Source organism: Lithobates pipiens, unplaced genomic scaffold (genome assembly GCF_037356315.1).
Source record: "Lithobates pipiens isolate NorthernLeopardFrog02 unplaced genomic scaffold, aLitPip1_a1.2 Scaffold_47, whole genome shotgun sequence".
In the NCBI taxonomy this organism is placed as follows: Eukaryota; Metazoa; Chordata; class Amphibia; order Anura; family Ranidae; genus Lithobates; species Lithobates pipiens.
Window position 1 is genome coordinate 653,722 of NW_027507871.1, and position 24,739 is coordinate 678,460.

A 24,739-nucleotide genomic window follows, 5' to 3' on the forward strand; every position below is an offset into this window, starting at 1 on the left:
TGTGTTTTATTGCATACATACCTGCAATACATATGTTCTGTATGGTTCTATGTATGGTTTTTTTCTCTATATGAGATGAACTGGGCACCCTAGACTGATGATTCAGGGACAATCCGATCGCCTTAGGGGGTCAGGAAGGAATTTTTCCCCCCCTTGGAGCCCATCTGGCCGGGGGGGTTTTCGCCTTCCTCTGAATCATCTTAAGGTTTAGGCTTAGTGTAAAAAGGCCCTGCCTTTGAGGAGTCCTAGGTCAACCGTCACTGTTCTCCGAAGCCCGACAATCATTTCCATCTATAGATTTATCTCCAATAAAGATTGGTCGCACCTTAATTGTCTTTGTATGTGTTTTTTTTCTTCTTTTTTCTAAGAAATATAATGAGGAATGGCAGCAGGGTGAGGAATCTTGCCCCATACTTCACCACTAGGGATGAGCTTCGATTTCAAGAGGAAGATCGAACATTATGGTCCGTTGGTGCCAAATTAGAGCGGCGTGTCACGGCCCATAATGCACTGCGTCATAGCAGTGCATTGCTGGCTGATGATTGGCCAAGCATGCACGATGACCCGCATGCTTTGGCCACTCACAGCGGCGTCAGCGAAGAGAGCCATAATTGGTCACAGGCCAATTTTTGATGCAATACTTTGCAGCAGGGCTCATTCCTGTGCCCCAACTAGAGTAACTGTAAGGGGTTGCAGTGTTGTGGCACCAGTGCCTAAGGCCCAATTTTTCTGCCCCTGTTCAGGGGCATGTAATTACAATTCTTGATCTAATATTTCACAGCAGGGCCCGTTCCTGCGCCCACCCAGAGTAACTGTGAGGGATTACAGTGTTGTGGCAACACCAACACCTAAGGCCCACATTTTTGCGTTTATATTTTGAGTATATAGAGCAGGCCCCTACTTTCAAACATCCAACTTACAAACAACTCCTACTTTCAAACAGAAGGAGACAACAGGAAGTGAGAGGAAATCTACCCCTAGGAAGGGAAATTCTCTCCTGTAAGAGTTCCTTGTTTCACAAAAAAACCCAAATTTTAACAATCCAATTGTCATTGGGACAGAAAGTGAGGTGAAATCTTCTGAACAGGTGCGCACAGACAGCAAAACAAATTATACAGGGGTGATAACCCTTCCCTATGTTTTCCAAAAAGCTTAAAAATAGATTTTTTGGCTGGAGCTACACTTTAAAAATGTACCAGTTAAAAATTACAAACAGATTCTACTTAATAACAAACCTACACAGTCCCTGTCTTGTTTGGACCGCCTGTATACTGCTGTTCTGAGTATATAGGGCCTGGGGGCCTCAGGCCTTTCCTTTTTATAATTTGGGTGTGCGGTTCTCCTTAATGTCCATACAAGACCCAAAGGGGCTGGTAATGGGCTTGGGGGCGGGGTACCCATGCCTTTGTTCTCAATGATTTTCATCCATATTGCCGGGACCAGACATTACATTAAAGCCGCAAGCAGTTTTAAATGACTTTTATTCCTTTAGAAATGTCATTTTGTGCAGGGACATACCAGTCCACTCCACACCCCTCATGTACATACCTCCCACCTCCATACACTCCACACCCCTCATGTACATACCTCCCACCTCCATACACTCCACACCCCTCATGTACATACCTCCCACCTCCATACACTCCACACCCCTCTCATGTACATACCTCCCACCTCCATACACTCCACACCCCTCTCATGTACATACCTCCCACCTCCATACACTCCACACCCCTCATATACATACCTCCCACCTCCATACACTCCACACCCCTCATGTACATACCTCCCACCTCCATACACTCCACACCCCTCATATACATACCTCCCACCTCCATACACTCCACACCCCTCATGTACATACCTCCCACCTCCATACACTCCACACCCCTCTCATGTACATACCTCCCATCTCCATACACTCCACACCCCTCTCATGTACATACCTTCCACCTCCATACACTCCACACCCCTCGTGTACATACCTCCCACCTCCATACACTCCGCACCTCTCATGTACATACCTCCCACCTCCGTACACTCCGCACCCCTCATGTACATACCTCCTACCTCCATACACTCCGCACCCATCTCATGTACATACCTCCCACCTCCATACACTCCACACCCCTCATGTACATATCTCCCACCTCCATACACTGCACACCCCTCATGTACATATCTCCCACCTCCATACACTCCACACCCCTCATGTACATACCTCCCACCTCCGTACACTCCGCACCCCTCATGTACATACCTCCCACCTCCATACACTCCACACCCCTCATGTACATACCTCCCACCTCCATACACTCCACACCCCTCATGTACATACCTCCCACCTCCATACACTCCACACCCCTCTCATGTACATACCTTCCACCTCCATACACCCCACACCCCTCTCATGTACATACCTCCCACCTCCATACACTCCACACCCCTCTCATGTACATACCTCCCACCTCCATACACTCCACACCCCTCTCATGTACATACCTCCTACCTCCATACACTCCACACCCCTCATGTACATACCTCCGACCTCCATACACTCCACACCCCTCATGTACATACCTCCCACCTCCATACACTCCGCACCTCTCATGTACATACCTCCCACCTCCGTACACTCCGCACCCCTCATGTACATACCTCCCACCTCCATACACCCCACACCCCCCATAATTACTAATTAGAAAAATTTTATGACAGAAACAAATTTTTTTAATTTATAGCACAAAAATAAAAACCCCACTAGTGATTAAATACCACCAAAAGAAAGGTCTATTTGTGTGGAAAAAAGGACGCAAGTTTCATATGGGTAGAGTGTTGTATGAGTAATTGTCATTCAAACTGTGAGAGCGCTGAAAGCTGAAAATTGGTGTGTACAGGAAGGGGGTGTAAGTGCCTGGTATTGAGGTGGGTAGCAGCGGGTAAAATAAGTATAGAACACCTCACCATTTTTCTAGGTAAATATACAGTATGTGACAAAAGTAAGTACACCCCTCAGTCACATTTCTTCTTCTTCTAAAATGTAAAGTAGTGAGTGTACAGCTTGTATAACAGTGTACATTTCCTGTCCCCTCCAAATAACTCAACACACAGCCATTAATGTCTTTGTGCGCTGGTCCAAACCAATTGGTGGAGGGGGGATTATGGAGTGGGGGGATTATGGTGTCGGAGGGGGGAGGGGGGATTATGGTGTCGGAGGGGAGATTATGGAGTTGGGGGAGGGGAGATTATGGAGTGGGGGGAGGGGAGATTATGGAGTGGGGGAGGGGAGATTATGGTGTCAGAGGGGAGATTATGGAGTTGGGGAGGGGAGATTATGGAGTGGGGGGAGGGGAGATTATGATGTCAGAGGGGGGATTATGGAGTGGGGGGAGGAGAGATTATGGAGTGGGGGGAGGGGAGATTATGGTGTCAGAGGGGAGATTATGGAGTTGGGGGAGGGGAGATTATGGAGTGGGGGGAGGGGAGATTATGGAGTGGGGGGAGGGGAGATTATGGTGTCAGAGGGGGGATTATGGTGTCGGAGAGGGGATTATGGTGGGGGGGTTGCTTTTCAGAGGTTGGACTTGGCCCCTTAGTTCCAGTGAAGGGAACTCTTAAGGCGTCAGCATACCAAGACATTTTGGACAATTTCATGCTCCCAACTTTGTGGGAACAGTTTGGGGACGGCCTCTTCCTGTTCCAACATGATTGCTCACCAGTGCACAAAGCAAGGTCCATAAAGACATGGATGAGCGAGTTTGGAGTGGAGGTACTTGACTGGCCTGCACAGAGTCCTTACCTCAACCCCATAGAACACCTTTAGGATGAATTAGATCGGAGACTGCGAGGTAGGCCTTCTCGTCCAACATCAGTGCCTGAACTCACAAAAGTTCTTCTGGAAGAATGGTCAAACATTTCCATAGACACCCTCCTAAACCTTGTGGACGGCCTTTCCAGAAGAGGTGAACCTGTTATAGCTGCAAAGGGCAAACTCAATATTGAACCCTCCGGACGAAGACTGGGCTGCCATTAGAAATGATGGGGCACTGGAAAGCTGACCTGACAGCCCCCACCTATCCACAGACAGCTTCTGTTCCACCACCTGCTGACCCAATGGGAAGTGCTGCCTGTACCCCCTATTGATGGTCCTGATAACTGGTGATCTGTAGTATTTACAGACTGGGCCAGAGGGTGGCCTAGAGTATGGGTAGAATGGAGGGTGACCTGTAACTATGTGGGGTATCAGCAGATACTGGGGGGTGACTTGTAGCAAAGACATTGTTAGTAGGTTAGGCTTTACCTCCTAGCGGGGCAGCTGTTTAGTGCTGATCCTCAGAGCTTCCAGTGGTGTGTTGGCCTTGGAGATGTTGATGGTGAGCGGTCTTCTCTGAGCCCCGGATTCTGCCTTGCAGGACACTCCTCTTCTCCATTACTCTGAGCTCTTCCCCCTTCACTGGCTGGACCCTTTTATTCCGTCCTTCCACCAACAACTATCTGTACCCGAAACAAGATGGAAGACAAAGAAAGAACACAAACGTCAGCCAATCACATCCACATTGTAAGTAATAGAACCACCTTACATCAGGTGCCGCCATAAGAGTGCCCCTTACATCAGGTGCCCCCAACAGAGTGCCCCTTACATCAGGTGCCCCATAACAGTGCCCCTTACATCAGGTGCCCTCCATGGCGTGGCTCCTCCCAACATCCACTGACTCCTCCCACTGTGTGACTCCTCCCACCATCCAGTGACTCCTCCCACCACCCACTGACTCCTCCCATCGTGTGACTCCACCCACCATTGTGTGACTCCTCCCACCATCTCCTGTCTCCTCCCACCATCCAGTGACTCCTCCCTCCATCGCATAGCTCCTCACACTATCCCGTAACGCCTCCCACCATCATGTGACTCCTCCCACCATCCACTGACTCCTCTCATCGCGTGGCTCCTCCCACCATCCACTGACTCCTCCCACCATCATGTGGCTCCTCCCACCACCCAGTGACTCCTCCCACCATCAACTGACTCCTCCCACTGCGTGACTCCTCCCACCACCCCGTGGCTCCTCCCACCATCCACTGACTGCTGTCATCATCGTGTGACTCCTCCCACCACCCTGTGACTCCTCCCACCATCAACTGACTCCTCCCACCACCAACTGACTCCTCCCACATCCCGTGACTTCTCCAACGACTCCTTCCACCATCCACTGAATCCTCCCATCACATGGCTCCTCCCACCATCCAGTGACTCCTCTCACCATCCACTGACTCCTCCCACCACCAACTGACTCCTCCCACCACTGTGTGGCTCCTCCCACATCCTGTGACATCTTCCAGTGTGTGACTCCACCCACGACTCCTCCCACCATCCCGTGACTCCTCTCACCATCCACTGAATCCTCCCATCACGTGGCTCCTCCCACCATCCCGTGACTCCTCTCACCATCCACTGACCCCTCCTATCACGTGACTCCTCCAACCATCCCCTGACTCCTCCCAACATCGCGTGGCTCCTCCCAACATCGCGTGGCTCCTCACACAAACCTGTGGCTCCTCCCACCATCCACTGACTCCTCCCACCATCCCGTGACTCCTCCCACCATCCCCTGGTCATCCCACCATCCCCTGTCTCCTCCTCCCATCGCGTGGCTCCTCACACAATCCTGAATGAATGAATGAATGAAATACTTATATAGCGCACAATGCGAACTGAATCGCCTCTAGGCTGCTGTGGCTCCTCCCACCATACCGTGACTCCTCCCACCATACCGTGACTCCTCCCACCATCTCCTGTCTTCTCCCACCAACCTGTGACCCCTCCCACCGTCTCCTCCCACCAACCCGTGACCCCTCCCACCATCAATGGACTCCTCCCATCTTGTGGCCCTCCCACCATTCACTGACTCCTCCCAATATCCCGTTACCCCTCCCACCATTGCGTGGCTTCTCCTACCATCCCATGACTCCTCCCACCATCCCGTGACTCCCCCACTATCAACGGACTCCTCCCACCATCGTGTGGCTCCTCCCACCATCGTGTGGCCCCTCCCACCATCGAGGGACTCCTCCCACATCCCGTGACTCCTCCCACCATCCACTGACTCCCCCCACCCTCCCGTGACTCCTCCTCCTCCCCGTGGTGTGATTCTCCCCACCCTCCCGTGACTCCTCCTCCCCGTGGTGTGACTCCCCGTGGTGTGACTCCCCCCAGCCGTGGTGTGGCTCCTCCCCCCGTAGTATGGCTCCTCCCCCCGTAGTGTGACCCCCCCGCGGGGTGACCCCTCCCCAGCCGCGGGGTGACTCTCCCCAGCCGCGGGGTGACTCTCCCCAGCCGCGGGGTGACTCCACCCAGCCGCGGTGTGGCTCCTCCCACCGCGGTGTGACTCCTCCCCCCGTGGTGTGACTCCTCCCCCCGTGGTGTGGCTCCTCCCCCCACGGTGTGGCTCCTCCCGCTGCGGTGTGACTTCTCCCCCCGTGGTGTGACTCCTCCCCCCGTGGTGTGACTCCTCTATCAGGCATTACTAGATGGCAGACTGTGGGAGGAGTCTCAGCTGTCACAGCATTTAGGAGCCTTTTCTTCCACCAATCGTCACTCAGTATTCCTCACAGAGCTGACAGCGGGAGGGAGGACTGTTGTGGATGGAGGGCGGGAGCTGCCCAAGGTTATCAAGCAAGTGATTGGTTGCTAGGACCGCCCTTCATCCAAGCAGCCAATCACTATCTTGCAGCTCCCACCCTCCATCCAGACCCCCCCACCCCCGCCTTCCTGCCCAGCACAATTTGCAGCTTTCATGGCGGTCGCACTTTGAGTGACAATTACACAGTCATACAAAACTCTACACATTTTATTCACACAAATAGAACTTTCTCTTGGTGATAATTAATCACCGTTGGGCGGGGTTTTATCTTTTCTAAAATAATAAAAAAACTAAAAAAGACCGCCCCTTTTTTATATATTTTATTTCCTTGTTTACATGGGATCAGCTGTGATTGGACACAGCCAATCACATGGGTGAAGAGCCTAAACTGGGCGTGGTCATATGACATGGCTCCGCTCTGCTGTCATTGGTCTATATGGCAGGTGGGAGGCGGTTAGTAGTGTGGTGGGGGGTGGGGGAGGGTTTGAGGACTGTGATGTGCAGTGGAGAAGGAGGAGCTCAGATCTGTGATATCGGGTAGCTCCGCCCATTCATTTTATTGGTCATCATTACCTGCGAGAAACAGAGAAAGGCGTCCCTGATTTTTACTTTTTTATGGCGCCGAGCCAGACGGCGCTGCGGTGATTTGCGGTTTGGTTCACTCGAAATGCGCCCCGGATGCCGACATGACCTTCAGAGTTTTACTGACCTGTCCAATAATACCCCTATTCAATGTTATTGGGCCCATCCCACCATCTTGTGACTCCTCCCACTATCCTACAACGCCTCCTCCTGTCATGTGACTATATCTTCTGTGCTGACCTGTACCCTTCACAAGGGAATCGGGGGGCTTCAGTCACCAAAACTGCAGTGTTTATCCTCCATGACACGTCACAGGAAGCCCCTCCATGGTTATCAGAGGACAGAATGACTGATAAAGGAAGGTCCGTAGACGTGGTGTATCTAGATAAAGGAAGGTCCGTAGACGTGGTGTATCTAGATAAAGGAAGGCCCTTAGACGTGGTGTATCTAGATAAAGGAAGGCCCGTAGACGTGGTGTATCTAGATAAAGGAAGGCTCGTAGACGTGGTGTATCTAGATAAAGGAAGGCCCGTAGACGTGGTGTATCTAGATAAAGGAAGGCTCGTAGACGTGGTGTATCTAGATAAAGGAAGGCCCGTAGACGTGGTGTATCTAGATAAAGGAAGGTCCGTAGACGTGGTGTATCTAGATAAAGGAAGGCCCGTAGACGTGGTGTATCTAGATAAAGGAAGGCCCGTAGACGTGGTGTATCTAGATAAAGGAAGGCCCGTAGACGTGGTGTATCTAGATAAAGGAAGGCCCGTAGACGTGGTGTATCTAGATAAAGGAAGGCCCGTAGACGTGGTGTATCTAGATAAAGGAAGGCCCGTAGACGTGGTGTATCTAGATAAAGGAAGGCCCGTAGACGTGGTGTATCTAGATAAAGGAAGGCCCGTAGACGTGGTGTATCTAGATAAAGGAAGGTCCGTAGACGTGGTGTATCTAGATAAAGGAAGGCCCGTAGACGTGGTGTATCTAGATAAAGGAAGGCCCGTAGACGTGGTGTATCTAGATAAAGGAAGGCCCGTAGACGTGGTGTATCTAGATAAAGGAAGGCCCGTAGACGTGGTGTATCTAGATAAAGGAAGGCCCGTAGACGTGGTGTATCTAGATAAAGGAAGGCCCGTAGACGTGGTGTATCTAGATAAAGGAAGGCCCGTAGACGTGGTGTATCTAGATAAAGGAAGGCCCGTAGACGTGGTGTATCTAGATAAAGGAATGCCCGTAGACGTGGTGTATCTGGATAAAGGAAGGCTCGTAGACGTGGTGTATCTAGATAAAGGAAGGCCCGTAGACGTGGTGTATCTAGATAAAGGAAGGCCCGTAGATGTGGTGTATCTGGATAAAGGAAGGCCCGTAGACGTGGTGTATCTGGATAAAGGAAGCCTCGTAGACGTGGTGTATCTGGATAAAGGAAGGCCCGTAGACGTGGTGTATCTAGATAAAGGAAGGCCCGTAGACGTGGTGTATCTAGATAAAGGAAGGCCCGTAGACGTGGTGTATCTAGATAAAGGAAGGCCCGTAGACGTGGTGTATCTAGATAAAGGAAGGCCCGTAGACGTGGTGTATCTAGATAAAGGAAGGCCCGTAGACGTGGTGTATCTAGATAAAGGAAGGCCCGTAGACGTGGTGTATCTAGATAAAGGAAGGCCCGTAGACGTGGTGTATCTAGATAAAGGAAGGCCCGTAGACGTGGTGTATCTAGATAAAGGAAGGCCCGTAGACGTGGTGTATCTAGATAAAGGAAGGCCCGTAGACGTGGTGTATCTAGATAAAGGAAGGCCCGTAGACGTGGTGTATCTAGATAAAGGAAGGCCCGTAGACGTGGTGTATCTAGATAAAGGAAGGCCCGTAGACGTGGTGTATCTAGATAAAGGAAGGCCCGTAGACGTGGTGTATCTAGATAAAGGAAGGCCCGTAGACGTGGTGTATCTAGATAAAGGAAGGCCCATAGATGTGGTGTATCTAGTGTGGCAGCACGCAGGTAAAGTCACCTGGTTGTATCCAGGATGGGAAATATGTGTGTCCTAGATTCAGGCTTTATGCAGACTTGTACAACTAGAGGGGAAGAGTTAATGAGCCCAGCTGAAGTAAGTGGGCTCATTAAGACCTCTACAAAAACCCCAGCATGCTTAGGGAGATGCTCCATCCTGGAACCAGTTTTGTGTTTGTAAAGACTGGGGAGTGTGACACCTGTTCTGTGCGGTGAGGTAACGCCTGTGTGGCAAACCTCTACAACAGAGACAGAGACAGGGACTGGTGCTGCACAAGGCTGCACTCAGTTGTTAGACAGGGAATCCATGTGTGTAATTAGAGGTCAAGCTGACCAGGATTTATTTTCATGTTTTATTTTTGTTTGGCTGTTATATGTTTCACTGCATGTAGCATAAATAAACCGCATCTTTTGTTTTTTTGCACCTACAACGCTGTCTGCTGTGCCTGACTTTGTGTTGTGAACCCATCCAGGGGGTCACACACACCCGCTGCCGAGCTAACCCCCTCACAGTTGGTGGAGAATTTTGGCATTTTTTTTTTTAAGGCCAGCATGGAGGAGATACTGAGACAGCTGGCTCTAGCAAATGCAAATCAGCAGCAAACAAATGCGGCTTTACAAAAGAGCCTTGCAGCCCAGCAGAAAGCTCACCTGCAGAGTCTGGAAGCTCAGCAACAAGCCCAGCAGCGATCTGAACCCCGCTTCATAGACCTGTTGCAGAAGCAAGAGCAGAGTTTTCGACAGCAAATAGAGACATTAATACAGCAACGTCCGCAGACCAATGAGGCAAGTGGTTACAATAATACCGCATCCTTTGGTGTGAGCCGTTTACTGACAAAAATGACGGGAGAGGATGATCCGGAGGTGTTTTTGACCACATTTGAAAGGACTGCTGAAAGGGAAAAGTGGCCTAAGGAGCAATGGGCTGGACTGGTGGCCCCTCTGTTAACTGGGGAATCGCAGAAAGCTTATTATGACCTAGAGCCTGACCAAGCAAAAGACTATGTGGTGCTAAAAGCAGAAATATTGGCACGGCTGGGTGTCACCCTGGCCGTCCGGGCTCAGCGTGTGCATAATTGGACTTTTCAGGTTGGAAAACCCCCCAGGTCTCAAATGTATGATCTCATTCACCTGAGCAGATAGTGGCTGCAGCCAGAGACTTTGACCGCACCAAACATTGTGGAACGTGTTGTTATGGATCGTTTCCTGAGAGCTCTTCCTACTGCCATCCAAAGATGGGTAAGCCATGGAGACCCAGAAAATGCCGATAAACTTGTGGATCTGGTTGAGAGGTACTTGGCTACAGAGAACCTGACCACCTCTTCCAGGGACTCACGGACTTTCCATCCTAAGACCAGATCATCCCCAGTGGCGGGTAAGATGACTCCAAGGGGTGAGGGTGGAGAGCGTGAGAGGGTGGGAGTTCTACCTAAGGTCTGGCGGGAGCAGCCCAGGAAGCCCATGCTGCAAGAGACAGCGAAAAAGATTATTTGCTACCGCTGCCGGCAAGAGGGACATATTGCAGCCAATTGCCCCGTTGTGGATGAGCCTATGCAATGTGACTTGATAAGGGAGAGACGTCAGTCGATGTTTGCGACAGTTGCATGCACTGCCATTCGGGGACCTGAGAAACATTTATGTAAAATGTGTATTAATGGTAGACCTGTTGATGTGTTGCTGCATTCAGGTAGCCTGGTAACATTGATAAAAGCTGAATTAGTTACTACAGAGGTCTCTGGGAAGAACAAGGTGGCTGTTATTTGTGTGCATGGGGACCCCCGAGAGTATCCTGTAACTTCAGTGTTTTTTGAGACCCCCAAAGGTAACCTCTCTCATCAGGTGGGGTTAGTGTCTCACTTAACACATGATGCTATTGTAGGAAGGGATTTTCCAAAATTCTGGGAACTCTGGGATTGTCCTGAGCCCCCCACTGGTGCCCCTATAGACCAGGAAGATGACCAGAATTCCTCTGGGGGTGGTGAGGACTCTCCTGAATTTCCCTTGTCGGTATTGGCGGGGGAAACTCGAGAAACTGGGGAGGAATCAACATCCTCAGATGAAAACATGCCGTCTGTGGAGTTTTCGGATCTTGAGGTTCACAGGGAAAATTTTGCCACAGAACAGTTAAAAGACCCCACCCTAATAAAGGCACGGGAAAATGTGGTGAAAATAGATGGCGAGTTAGTGAACCCAGATAAGACTTGCCCTTATCCTTACTTCACTATGGAAAGGGACCTGCTATATCGAGTGGCTCAAAGGGCAGAAGAAACCATTGAGCAACTTGTAGTGCCCAAACCTTACAGGAAGTTGGTGTTAGAATTGGCCCATGGGCACATTCTGGGAGGTCATCTGGGGAATGAGAAAACCAGAGAGAGGGTACTGCAGAGATTCTATTGGCCTGGGGTCATGAAGGAAATAGAAAATTATTGTTCCTCCTGCCCTGTGTGTCAGAAGTCGGCACCTATGCCACATTTCCGTAACCCGCTGGTACCTCTTCCTATCACTGAGGTCCCCTTTGAGAGGATAGCAATGGATTTGGTAGGTCCGATAATGAAGTCCGCTAGGGGGCATCAGTACATTTTGGTTATATTGGACTATGCCACCCGTTATCCGGAAGCAATTCCTCTCCGAAATACCTCGGCCAAAACCATAGCCAAAGAGCTATCTCTTGTTTTTAGCCGCGTGGGTATTTGTAAGGAACTGCTTACGGACCAAGGTACACCCTTTATGTCCCGGGTAATGAAAGAACTATGCAAGTTGTACAAAGTGACACAATTGCGTACATCTGTGTATCACCCCCAAACAGATGGGTTGGTTGAAAGATTCAACAAAACCCTAAAACAAATGTTAACCACTTGGGTACCGCGCTATTGCCGAATGACGGCATTAGCGCGGACCTAGATTTCCAGGACTACGTCTATTGACGTCGTCCTGGTTACGAGCGGCCTGCGCGCCCCCTGAGGGGCGCGCGCGGCGCGCTCTGTGATCGGCGAGTCCGTGAGACTCGCCTGATCACCGATCCGTGTAAGGGGTCGATCCCGACCCCTTATCACGTGATCAGCTGTCAGCCAATGACAGCTGATCATGTGATAGAACGGAGCCGGTAATCGGCTATTATTCCTCCTCGCGCTGACAGCGCGAGGAGAAAAAAAAAAAGCCGATCACCGGCGGCCGTGATCGGGACATCAGTCCCGATCACGGCCAGCAATGAAAGGCACCACATGCCACCTGCCAGTGCCCACCTGCCTCCCGCAGTGCCATCCTGAAATATAACAAAGTAAAAGTAAGTGCCCCCCGTCTGTGCCCATAATGCCCACAGTGCCACCCCACAGTGCCACCCACAGTGCCACCCCACAGTGCCACCCACAGTGCCACCCACAGTGCCACCCAATCTGCCTCAAAGGTGCTGCACCCCAGTGCCGCCCATCAGTGCCCAGCAGTGCCGCCCATCAGTGCCCAGCAGTGCCGCCCATCAGTGCCCAGCAGTGCCACCTATCAGAGCCACCTATCAGTGCCACCTATCAGTGCCCATCAGTCCCATCTATCTGTGGTACCTATCAGTGCCCATCCGTGCCACTTATCCGTGCCACCCATCCGTGTCATCTTATCTGTGCCCATCTTTGCCCATCAGTGCCGCCTTATCTGTGCCCATCGGTGCCGCCTTATCTGTGCCTATTAGTGCCGCCTTAACTATGCCTATCAGTGCCCACAAGTGCAGCCTATCAGTGCCCACCAATGCAGCCTATCAGTGCCCACCAATGCAGCCCATCAGTGCCCACCAATGCAGCCTATCAGTGCCGCCTCATCAGCGCACTTCAATGAAGGAGAAAAATGACCCGTTTGCAAAATTGTATAACAAACTATTAAAACATGATTTTTTTTTTTTTTTTTTTTGCATCTTTTTTTGTTTGTTTAGCAAAAAATAAAACTCCGAGCTGTAACTAAATACCACCAAAAGAAAGCTCTATTTGTGGGAAAAAAATGATAGAAATTTCATTTGGGTACAGTGTTGTATGACCGCGCAATTGTCATTCAAAGTGCATCAGCGCTGAAAGCTGAAAATTGGTCTGGGACTGAGGGGGGTTTAAGTGCCCAGTAAGCAAGTGGTTAAAGAAGGTGGTGGATAGAGATGGAAAGAATTGGGACTGTCTAATACCCTATCTGATGTTTGCCATTAGGGAGGTACCCCAATCCTCTACGGGTTTCTCACCCTTCGAGTTGCTCTATGGGAGACACCCAAGAGGGCTGCTGGATATCGCCAAGGAAACTTGGGAAAATGAGAGTTCTCCTCACAGGAGTGTGATTGAGCATGTCGCCCTGATGCAGGATAGAATCGCACAGGTAATGCCAATTGTAAAGGAACATTTGACCCAAGCGCAGTTAGCACAGCAGAGAGTGTACAACCGTGGGGCCAAGACCCGTACTTTTTCCCCGGGGGATAGGGTCTTGGTGCTAGTCCCTACGGTTGAAAGCAAATTTCTGGCCAAATGGCAAGGTCCATATGAAGTAATTGAAAAAATTAGTGAGGTGAACTACAGGGTTAGACAGCCAGGAAGGCGAAAGCCGGAGCAGATCTATCACGTCAATCTGCTGAAAGCCTGGAGGGATAGGGAATCCCTAGTCGCAGAGACTTGGTCACAAGCCCAGCCTGATTGCTTAGTTCCTGAGGATGGAATAGCAGTCACCTTATCGAAAACCCCAACAACAGGAGGTTAAAGAGTTTGTACTTTGTAACAAAGAGATTTTCTCTTAGCTGCCAGGACAAACATCTGGCGTAGAGCATGACATTATCACCCCGCCAGGAGAAAGGGTAAAACTAAAACCTTATAGAATACCAGAGGCCCGACGGGAGGCAATACATGGGGAGGTTCAAAGGATGCTGGAATTGGGTGTGATAGAGGAGTCCCAGAGTGACTGGTCCAGTCCTATCGTACTAGTGCCCAAACCTGATGGGAGCTGGCGGTTTTGTTTCGACAATTGAATAAAGTTACAAAATTTGACACCTACCCCATGCCACGTATAGATGAGTTGATTGACCGGCTGGGAACAGCCCGATATATGACAACTCTTGATCTCACCAAAGGGTATTGGCAAATTCCCCTGGCCGAGTCGGCCAAGGAGAAAACTGCGTTTGTAACCCCAGATGGGGCATTCCAATATAAGAGAATGCCGTTTGGGTTACAGAATGCACCGGCAACATTCCAGCGGAAAATGGATAAGATTCTGAGGCCCCATCAGAAATATGCTGCAGCTTACCTGGATGATGTGATTATCCATAGCACAGACTGGGTCTCACATTTGCCAAAAGTACAAGCAGTCCTAGACTCTATCCGGGAAGCTGGGTTTACGGCCAATCCAAAGAAGTGTACCATTGGACAGGAGGAGGCCAAATATCTTGGGTACACTATTGGGAGGGGGGTGATAAAACCCCAAGTCAATAAAGTCGAGGCCATACAGAGTTGGCCACGTCCCAACAGCAAGAAACAGGTACGAGCCTTTCTGGGAATCGCTGGCTATTATCGACGATTCATTCCCCATTTTACTTCTCAGGCTGTGCCCCTCACCAACCTGACAAAAGGGAAAGAGTCGGTCATGGTTAAATGGTCCCCAGAGGCTGAAGAAGCATTTCAGTCCTTAAAAACAGCCTTATGTAGCCAGCCAGTGTTGTACTCACCAGACTTCTCTAAGGACTTTGTGGTACAAACTGATGCATCAGACGTTGGGTTAGGAGCAGTGTTATCCCAGGTCTGGAACGGGGAAGAGCACCCAGTCATTTACCTCAGCAGGAAGTTGAAGTCCCATGAGGTAAATTACTCCACGATTGAGAAGGAATGTTTAGCAGTGAAGTGGGCTCTAGATTCCCTTCGGTACTATCTGCTAGGTAGGCACTTTGACCTGGTGACTGATCACGCTCCTTTAAAGTGGATGGCTCAGAACAAGGAGACCAATAGAAGGGTAAATAGGTGGTTCCTGGTCCTACAGGAATTTAACTTTACAGTTAAGCATCGCCCTGGTGTTAAAATGGGGAATGTGGATGCTTTGTCTCGGATACATGCGTGTCTGGCTGCTTGTGTTACAACCCCAAGGTTGAAACAAGAGGGGGGGGGTATGTGGCAGCACGCAGGTAAAATCACCTGGTTGTATTCAGGATGGGAAATATGTGTGTCCTAGATTCAAGCTTTATGCAGACTTTTACAATTAGAGGGGAAGAGTTAATGAGCCCAGCTGTAGTAAGTGGGCTCATTAAGGCCTCTACAAAAAACCCCAGCATGCTTAGGGAGATGCTCCATCCTGGAACCAGTTTTGTGTGTATAGACTGGGGAGTCTGAGATCTGTTCTGTGCGGTGAGTTAACGCCTGTGTGGCAAACCCCTACAATAGAGACAGAGACTGGGGCAGCACAAGGCTGCACCCAGTTGTTAGACAGGGAGTCTACGTGTGTAGTTAGAGGTCAAACTGACCAGGATTTATTTTCTTGTTTTATTTTGTTTGGCTGTTATATGTATCACTGCATGTAGCCTAAATAAACCGGATCTTTTGATTTTTTGCACCTACACCGCTGTCTGCTGTGTCTGACTTTGTGTTGTGAACCCATCCAGGGGGTCACACACACCCGCTACCGAGCTAACCCCCTAACACAAGATGTCCGCTTACCCCTTCTCACTGTATCCTTACCGTGGAGGTGTACGGGGTGTAACAAGATGTCCGCTTACCCCCTTCTCACTGTATCCTTACTGTGGAGGTGTACGGGGTGTAACAAGATGTCCCCTTACCCCCTTCTCACTGTATCCTTACTGTGGAGGTGTACGGGGTGTAACAAGATGTCCGCTTACCCCTTCTCACTGTATCCTTACTGTGGAGGTGTACGGGGTGTAACAAGATGTCCGCTTACCCCTTCTCACTGTATCCTTACTGTGGAGGTGTACGGGGTGTAACAAGATGTCCGCTTACCCCTTCTCACTGTATCCTTACTGTGGAGGTGTACGGGGTGTAACAAGATGTCCGCTTACCCCTTCTCACTGTATCCTTACTGTGGAGGTGTACGGGGTGTAACAAGATGTCCGCTTACCCCTTCTCACTGTATCCTTACTGTGGAGGTGTACGGGGTGTAACAAGATGTCCCCTTACCCCCTTCTCACTGTATCCTTACTGTGGAGGTGTACGGGGTGTAACAAGATGTCCGCTTACCCCTTCTCACTGTATCCTTACTGTGGAGGTGTACGGGGTGTAACAAGATGTCCGCTTACCCCTTCTCACTGTATCCTTACTGTGGAGGTGTACGGGGTGTAACAAGATGTCCCCTTACCCCCTTCTCACTGTATCCTTACCGTGGAGGTGTACGGGGTGTAACAAGATGTCTGCTTTCCCCCTTCTCACTGTATCCTTACTGTGGAGGTGTACGGGGTGTAATAAGATGTCCCCTTACCCCCTTCTCACAGTATCCTTACCGTGGAGGTGTACAGGGTGTAACAAGATGTCCCCTTACCCCCTTCTCACTGTATCCCTACTGTGGAGGTGTACGGGGTGTAACAAGATGTCCCCTTACCCCTTCTCACTGTATCCTTACTGTGGAGGTGTACGGGGTGTAACAAGATGTCCGCTTACCCTTTCTCACAGTATCCTTACCGTGGAGGTGTACGGGGTGTAACAAGATGTCCGCTTACCCCCTTCTCACTGTATCCTTACCGTGGAGGTGTACGGGGTGTAACAAGATGTCCGCTTACCCCCTTCTCACTGTATCCTTACTGTGGAGGTGTACGGGGTGTAACAAGATGTCCCCTTACCCCCTTCTCACAGTATCCTTACTGTGGAGGTGTACGGAGTGTAACAAGATGTCCGCTTACCCCCTTCTCACTGTATCCTTACTGTGGAGGTGTACAGGGTGTAACAAGATGTCCGCTTACCCTTTCTCACAGTATCCTTACCGTGGAGGTGTACAGGGTGTAACAAGATGTCCCCTTACCCCCTTTCTCACTGTATCCTTACCGTGGAGGTGTACGGGGTGTAACAAGATGTCCCCTTACCCCCTTCTCACTGTATCCTTACCGTGGAGGTGTACGGGGTATAACAAGATGTCCCCTTACCCCCTTCTCACTGTATCCTTACCGTGGAGGTGTACAGGGTGTAACAAGATGTCCCCTTACCCCCTTCTCACTGTATCCTTACTGTGGAGGTGAACGGGGTGTAACAAGATGTCCCCTTACCCCTTCTCACTGTATCCTACCGTGGAGGTGTACGGGGTGTAGCAAGATGTCCGCTTACAGCTTCTCACTGTATCCTTACTGTGGAGGTGTACAGGGTGTAACAAGATGTCCGCTAACCCCCTTCTCACAGTATCCTCACTGTGGAGGTGTACAGGGTGTAACAAGATGTCCCCTTACCCCCTTCTCACTGTATCCCTACTGTGGAGGTGTACGGGGTGTAACAAGATGTCCCCTTACCCCTTCTCACTGTATCCTTACTGTGGAGGTGTACGGGGTGTAACAAGATGTCCCCTTACCCCCTTCTCACTGTATCCTTACTGTGGAGGTGTACGGGGTGTAACAAGATGTCCCATTACCCCCTTCTCACAGTATCCTTACTGTGGAGGTGTACGGGGTGTAACAAGATGTCCGCTTACCCCTTCTCACTGTATCCTTACTGTGGAGGTGTACGGGGTGTAACAAGATGTCCGCTTACCCCTTCTCACTGTATCCTTACTGTGGAGGTGTACGGGGTGTAACAAGATGTCCGCTTACCCCCTTCTCACTGTATCCTTACCGTGGAGGTGTACGGGGTGTAACAAGATGTCCGCTTACCCCCTTCTCACTGTATCCTTACTGTGGAGGTGTACGGGGTGTAACAAGATGTCCCCTTACCCCCTTCTCACAGTATCCTTACTGTGGAGGTGTACGGAGTGTAACAAGATGTCCGCTTACCCCCTTCTCACTGTATCCTTACTGTGGAGGTGTACAGGGTGTAACAAGATGTCCGCTTACCCTTTCTCACAGTATCCTTACCGTGGAGGTGTACAGGGTGTAACAAGATGTCCCCTTACCCCCTTCTCACTGTATCCTTACCGTGGAGGTGTACGGGGTGTAACAAGATGTCCCCTTACCCCCTTCTCACTGTATCCTTACCGTGGAGGTGTACGGGGTGTAACAAGATGTCCCCTTACCCCCTTCTCACTGTATCCTTACCGTGGAGGTGTACAGGGTGTAACAAGATGTCCCCTTACCCCCTTCTCACTGTATCCTTACTGTGGAGGTGAACGGGGTGTAACAAGATGTCCCCTTACCCCTTCTCACTGTATCCTACCGTGGAGGTGTACGGGGTGTAGCAAGATGTCCGCTTACAGCTTCTCACTGTATCCTTACTGTGGAGGTGTACGGGGTGTAACAAGATGTCCGCTTACCCCCTTCTCACTGTATCCTTACTGTGGAGGTGTACGGGGTGTAACAAGATGTCCCCTTACCCCCTTCTCACTGTATCCTTACTGTGGAGGTGTACGGGGTGTAACAAGATGTCCGCTTACCCCTTCTCACTGTATCCTTACTGTGGAGGTGTACGGGGTGTAACAAGATGTCCCCTTACCCCCTTCTCACTGTATCCTTACTGTGGAGGAGTACGGGGTGTAACAAGATGTCCCCTTACCCCCTTCTCACAGTATCCTTACCGTGGAGGTGTACAGGGTGTAACAAGATGTCCCCTTACCCCCTTCTCACTGTATCCTTACTGTGGAGGTGTACGGGGTGTAACAAGATGTCCCCTTACCCCCTTCTCACTGTATCCTTACTGTGGAGGTGTACAGGGTGTAACAAGATGTCCGCTTACCCCCTTCTCACAGTATCCTTACTGTGGAGGTGTACAGGGTGTAACAAGATGTCCCCTTACCCCCTTCTCACTGTATCCTTACCGTGGAGGTGTACGGGGTGTAACAAGATGTCCCCTTACCCCCTTCTCACTGTATCCTTACCGTGGAGGTGTACGGGGTGTAACAAGATGTCCCCTTACCCCCTTCTCACTGTATCCTTACTGTGGAGGTGTACGGGGTGTAACAAGATGTCCCCTTACCCCCTTCTCACAGTATCCTTACTGTGGAGGTGTACAGGGTGTAACAAGATGTCCCCTTACCCCCTTCTCACTGTATCCTTACTGTGGAGGTGAACGGGGTGTAACAAGATGTCCCCTTACCCCTTCTCACTGTATCCTACCGTGGAGGTGTACGGGGTGTAGCAAGATGTCCGCTTACAGCTTCTCACTGTATCCTTACTGTGGAGGTGTACGGGGTGTAACAAGATGTCCGCTTACCCCCTTCTCACTGTATCCTTACTGTGGAGGTGTACGGGGTGTAACAAGATGTCCCCTTACCCCCTTCTCACTGTATCCTTACTGTGGAGGTGTACGGGGTGTAACAAGATGTCCGCTTACCCCTTCTCACTGTATCCTTACTGTGGAGGTGTACGGGGTGTAACAAGATGTCCCCTTACCCCCTTCTCACTGTATCCTTACTGTGGAGGAGTACGGGGTGTAACAAGATGTCCCCTTACCCCCTTCTCACAGTATCCTTACCGTGGAGGTGTACAGGGTGTAACAAGATGTCCCCTTACCCCCTTCTCACTGTATCCTTACTGTGGAGGTGTACGGGGTGTAACAAGATGTCCCCTTACCCCCTTCTCACTGTATCCTTACTGTGGAGGTGTACAGGGTGTAACAAGATGTCCCCTTACCCCCTTCTCACTGTATCCTTACTGTGGAGGTGTACGGGGTGTAACAAGATGTCCCCTTACCCGTTCTCACTGTATCCTGACCGTGGAGGAGTACGGGGTGTAACAAGATGTCCCCTTACCCCCTTCTCACTGTATCCTTACTGTGGAGGTGTACGGGGTGTAACAAGATGTCCGCTTACCCCCTTCTCACAGTATCCTTACTGTGGAGGTGTACGGGGTGTAACAAGATGTCCCCTTACCCCTTCTCACTGTATCCTTACCGTGGAGGAGTACGGGGTGTAACAAGATGTCTGCTTTCCCCCTTCTCACCGTATCCTCACTAGGGACAAGTGCGGGGTGTAGCAAGATGGCGGCGACGAAACGTCACTTGCGTTACACTTTGACGGTTCGCCTAATCTGACAAAACACCAGCAGGAACCTACTAAAGACTAATCATCTTCTGCTATGAGCTCCAGGCAGCCATCTTGGAGAGGACAGCAGGCCGTGCCTACAAGCAAACTCCCTCCAGCTTTTTTCTTTAATACTTCTAGTAGGGCAGGAGGAACAGGTTCTATGCTATGCAAAGGCCCAAAAAGTATCTTCCTTGGTCTGAGCAGCCAATCAATGTCTCAGATTTACAAAGAAATCCCAACCATGGCTCAGAACTAGAAGTATCTGGCATACAGCAGCCTGGTAGGACCTTAGGGCAGCTTACATAAGTCAATAGGTACTTGAGGGCTGTTTGCTGCAGTTATGTGTAGAGAACTGCAAAGGGGTTGCTGGAGGTAAAGTGGGAAGTAAACTCTCCATTTACACTTTCCCCCCATATGAAAGTGCACCTTGTATCACGTTTAGGTTTTGTACAAATCAAACCCTACCTCCAGCACCCAAACACCCTTGTAATACCTGGTTGCCATAGTTATTCTAAAATAAAAGCTGGGCTGGGCATGTGCCTTATAGGATGTGACCATGATGGATGGGGGCAGCAGAAGTGTCTTCAGGAAGACTCCAAAAGGTGGCACCATCATTGGCTAGAGGTAGGTTTGTGTGCCTCAGTGCTATATACAGCAAGGCCAGCAATACTTTCACATTGGAATGACATACATGATGTCAGGGACCTGCTACGTGGGACATAACTGCTGAGTTTACTTCTAGCCTCATATGGCAGCATTAGTACCTCTGATGAAGAGCAGAGCTCACCATTGCTCTAATCTACCATTCTAGAAAACATTACAGCAACACAAAGCTGCCTTCTCATAGTTAAAAACATTAAAACCATTCCAACAGAAACCTTTAAACAGAATTCTAAATGACTACTTGACCCCCTGCGCTTCCAAGGCCTCCACAATTGGAGGTGCAGAAGGCCGTTCCTTGGGGTTCTCGCTGGTGCACACGAAGAACAATTCAATCACCTTCTGGTAGGACTCATCCAGCTTGTCCATGTTAAGTGCCGGTCTCGTGCCCAAAGCTTCGTAATAAGCGCCCTCATCAAAGTCATCCATGAAGGATTCCTCTGGACAGAGAATGGAGATGAACAGTTATTGATTACAGACGGCACAATCAGAATCAGAATTTAAAGTCTACCACATAGCCCTACTTGATGGGAGTTTAAAGAAAAAGAAAATCATCTTCCTCCCATCACACAGCTGTAAAATGCCAGCTCCTCGGACCAGTACAAACTAGCATTTGACATTCGAATCAAGAGCTTCGTTGTCCATTAGACAGAAGAAGATGTGACACATTTAGGGGCCTGAAATCCAAGGAGCTCCATGGGGACACAGGAATTGATTTTAAGAATAATACTAAGCACTGCCGCAGAATTGTAGAGGATTTGGTGGATATGAAAAGGGGCCATTAACCACCTCAATACTCAAGACCAAATATTGTAAAGCAAACAAACAAAAAAAAGTCTGTTTCTGTTAGAAAATGTTGTAAATAAGTCATTTTACTCCTGCACCGATGGGGTACAGATGAGGCGGCACCGATGGGGTACAGATGGGGCACAGATGAGGCGGCACCGATGGGGTACAGATGAGGCAGCACCGATGGGGTACAGATGGGGCACAGATGAGGTGGCACCGATGGGGTACAGATGAGGGGGCACCGATGGGGTACAGATGGGGCACAGATGAGGCGACACAGATGGGGCACAGATGAGGCGGCACCGATGGGGTACAGATGAGGCGGCACCGATGGGGTACAGATGGGGCACAGATGAGGCGACACCGATGGGGCACAGATGAGGTGGCACCGATGGGGCACAGATGAGGCGGCACCAATGGGGTACAGATGGGGCGGCACCGATGATATGTACAGGTCTCCCCTGTGAGGAAATGCTGCTGATCGGCTCTCTCCTCCCACTCTTTCAGTGAGAGAGTCAAGCAGATAACTGCCATTTCCTTGTTTACATATGATTGGACACAGCTGATCACATGGGTAAAGAGCCGATGTTTCTTTACTGAGATCGGAGACGCGCCCAGAACAAGAGACGATCGGTGACAGCCCCTCAGGGAAGCACGGGGAGAGGCTTGTTTACACAGACCTCTCCTCCTTCTTCAGCTCTGTGACCCGATCGCGGGACACCAGCGGCCATCGGGTCCGCTGGTCCCGCGGCCACAGATCACAGGACCGGGTCGGGAGCCAGCGGCGCGCTCCCGACCCACGGCTGGGCACTTAAAGAATCACGTACCGGTACGTGATTGTGTCCAGCCGTGCCATTCTGCCGACGTATATATTGGCGCGAGGCGGTCCTTAAGTGGTTAAAGCAGGGCTGATCCTCCACTCCTCCCCATAGCTAGACACCAGTCCCAGCTGCTTCTGTAAATTCTACATAAATGATTAGCCCTTACTTACATTGGCCACAGCCAGAAATACTAGGGGGCCGAGAAACTTGCTTTGAACCTTAAAATTATGTTTTTCAATAAACAAAAAACCACAGACTTTAGAAGAACATGTTATACTACTTAACTGCACAGAGCGGCCCTGAGACAGTAAAGCCTGGAAAAGGCGGCTGCCTCTCCACAGGTCATGCAATCTTCTGGGACCTGTGACGTTTCCCAGAAAATCGCAGGGGGGAGGGGTGAGAACTTCTGCCCAAGCAGAAGTGGGTGCAGGAACCTGTTGAAACTAGGTAATGGGGGGTGGTAAAAGCAGTACATCCCTTTTGGGCGGAGCTCCGATTTAAGGCTGGGTTGACACGGTTTGTGGAGCGCCCCTGTTCTCCGTTTTTTATGGGGGGGGGGGGCAGAATTTTGCCTCAATTCAGACCTGAAAACAGCCAAAGACACACCGGACCCTTCTGCAGTGCGCTCTGTAGCCGCCCCGGAGATGTGTGAAGCGGCTCCAATGACAGCCGGTCACACTCTCCCGTCATGTGAAATGGATGCGGGGAAACCCTCATCCAATTCCCACAAGTGTGAACCCGGCCTTCACTTCCGATATGTAGTCACCAATATGCAGGACTTACCTGTCCTAGATTTGCTGACTAGTAACACGTCCTACTTTGTCATCTATTTTGGAACATTCTCCCCCTCCCCCCACCTTTATTCTCCGACAAAACAAGATGATGAATGCTGAGCTGACCTTTTCATCAGGTAAACGCTGACACGGGTTCCATAAGCAAACTTCTGCATGAATGGTGAAGCTGGGATGGCGAACGTTGGTGATGGACACATCTGTGAATAAAAGAGGATTGGCTTCATTAGCTTGGAGGATGTACGTTGTGTTTCAAGGTTTCTCCCAGCAACACTGGGAGAGAATTAGGGCTGCAACTAACCATTATTTTCACCATCCATTAGTTGGCCGATTAATCGCTTAATAACCTTAAAAAAAAAAAAGTGGATCAAATTGACGTTCATTTTCAACCACAGTGAGGGGAAAATGTAGAAATAACAGAAAAGGTCTTAGTGGAAGGAATTTTCAGACAGTGGATGTGGTTTTCATTCAGATATTACCTTCATTTTAAAAACAAGTGAAAATTTCAAACAAAATTCTTTCATTCAGCGAATGTAGAAAGATTTTTAGTCTGAATATTCTCATCTGAAAATTGATCAGTGTGGTCAGCACAAGGCTCGGTACACACCTATGCAGTTTGCTTTTGATCTGTTTCTGCAGTGCCTTTTGCTGTGCGTTTTGATTTTTGCGCACGTGATTTTTCTGCAATTTGTATTTTTACATTTTTTTTGGGCACACAAATTGCTGCAAAAACACATGACACGCTTTTCTGCAGCTTCTCCATTGAAGTATATTGAACCAATAAAGCATTATTTTGCGTTTAAAAGTCCCCGCCCCTTTCAGATGTGAACGTGTCCCATAGGAAACCATGGAAATGAACTGCAGTGCATTTCTGCAAAAAGCACCAAAAACGCATAGATGTGAACCGGGTCTAACGCGTTTAGTAACATAATGGGGTTAAAAACTAAAAAACTAAAATGAGCCCTTTATAGTAGAAAAAGCCGATAATCACTACTGAAAGGGGTTCATTTTTTACTTTAGAACAGTGACAGGAATATTTATAGTAGCGATTATTTGCTATCTTTGTATTATAAAGGGCTCATTTTAGGTTTTTTTAACCCATTAGGTTACCGGCCGATTCATCGATTATGAAAATAGGAATCGATTAATTTCATAATGGATTAGTTGTTTCAGCCCTAGAGAGACTATTGTGATTAGGGTTGCCACCTGTCCAGGATTCACCCGGACAGTTCGGGTTTGGAATCATGTGTCCGGGTTTCAGACTGTCTGAGACCCAGACACATTATTTAAACTGTACTATGGCCTCCCAGCTGGGTTGCTGGCTGCAGTTGTCTAAGCTGAGAGTGTCTGTAACACTCTCTTTCA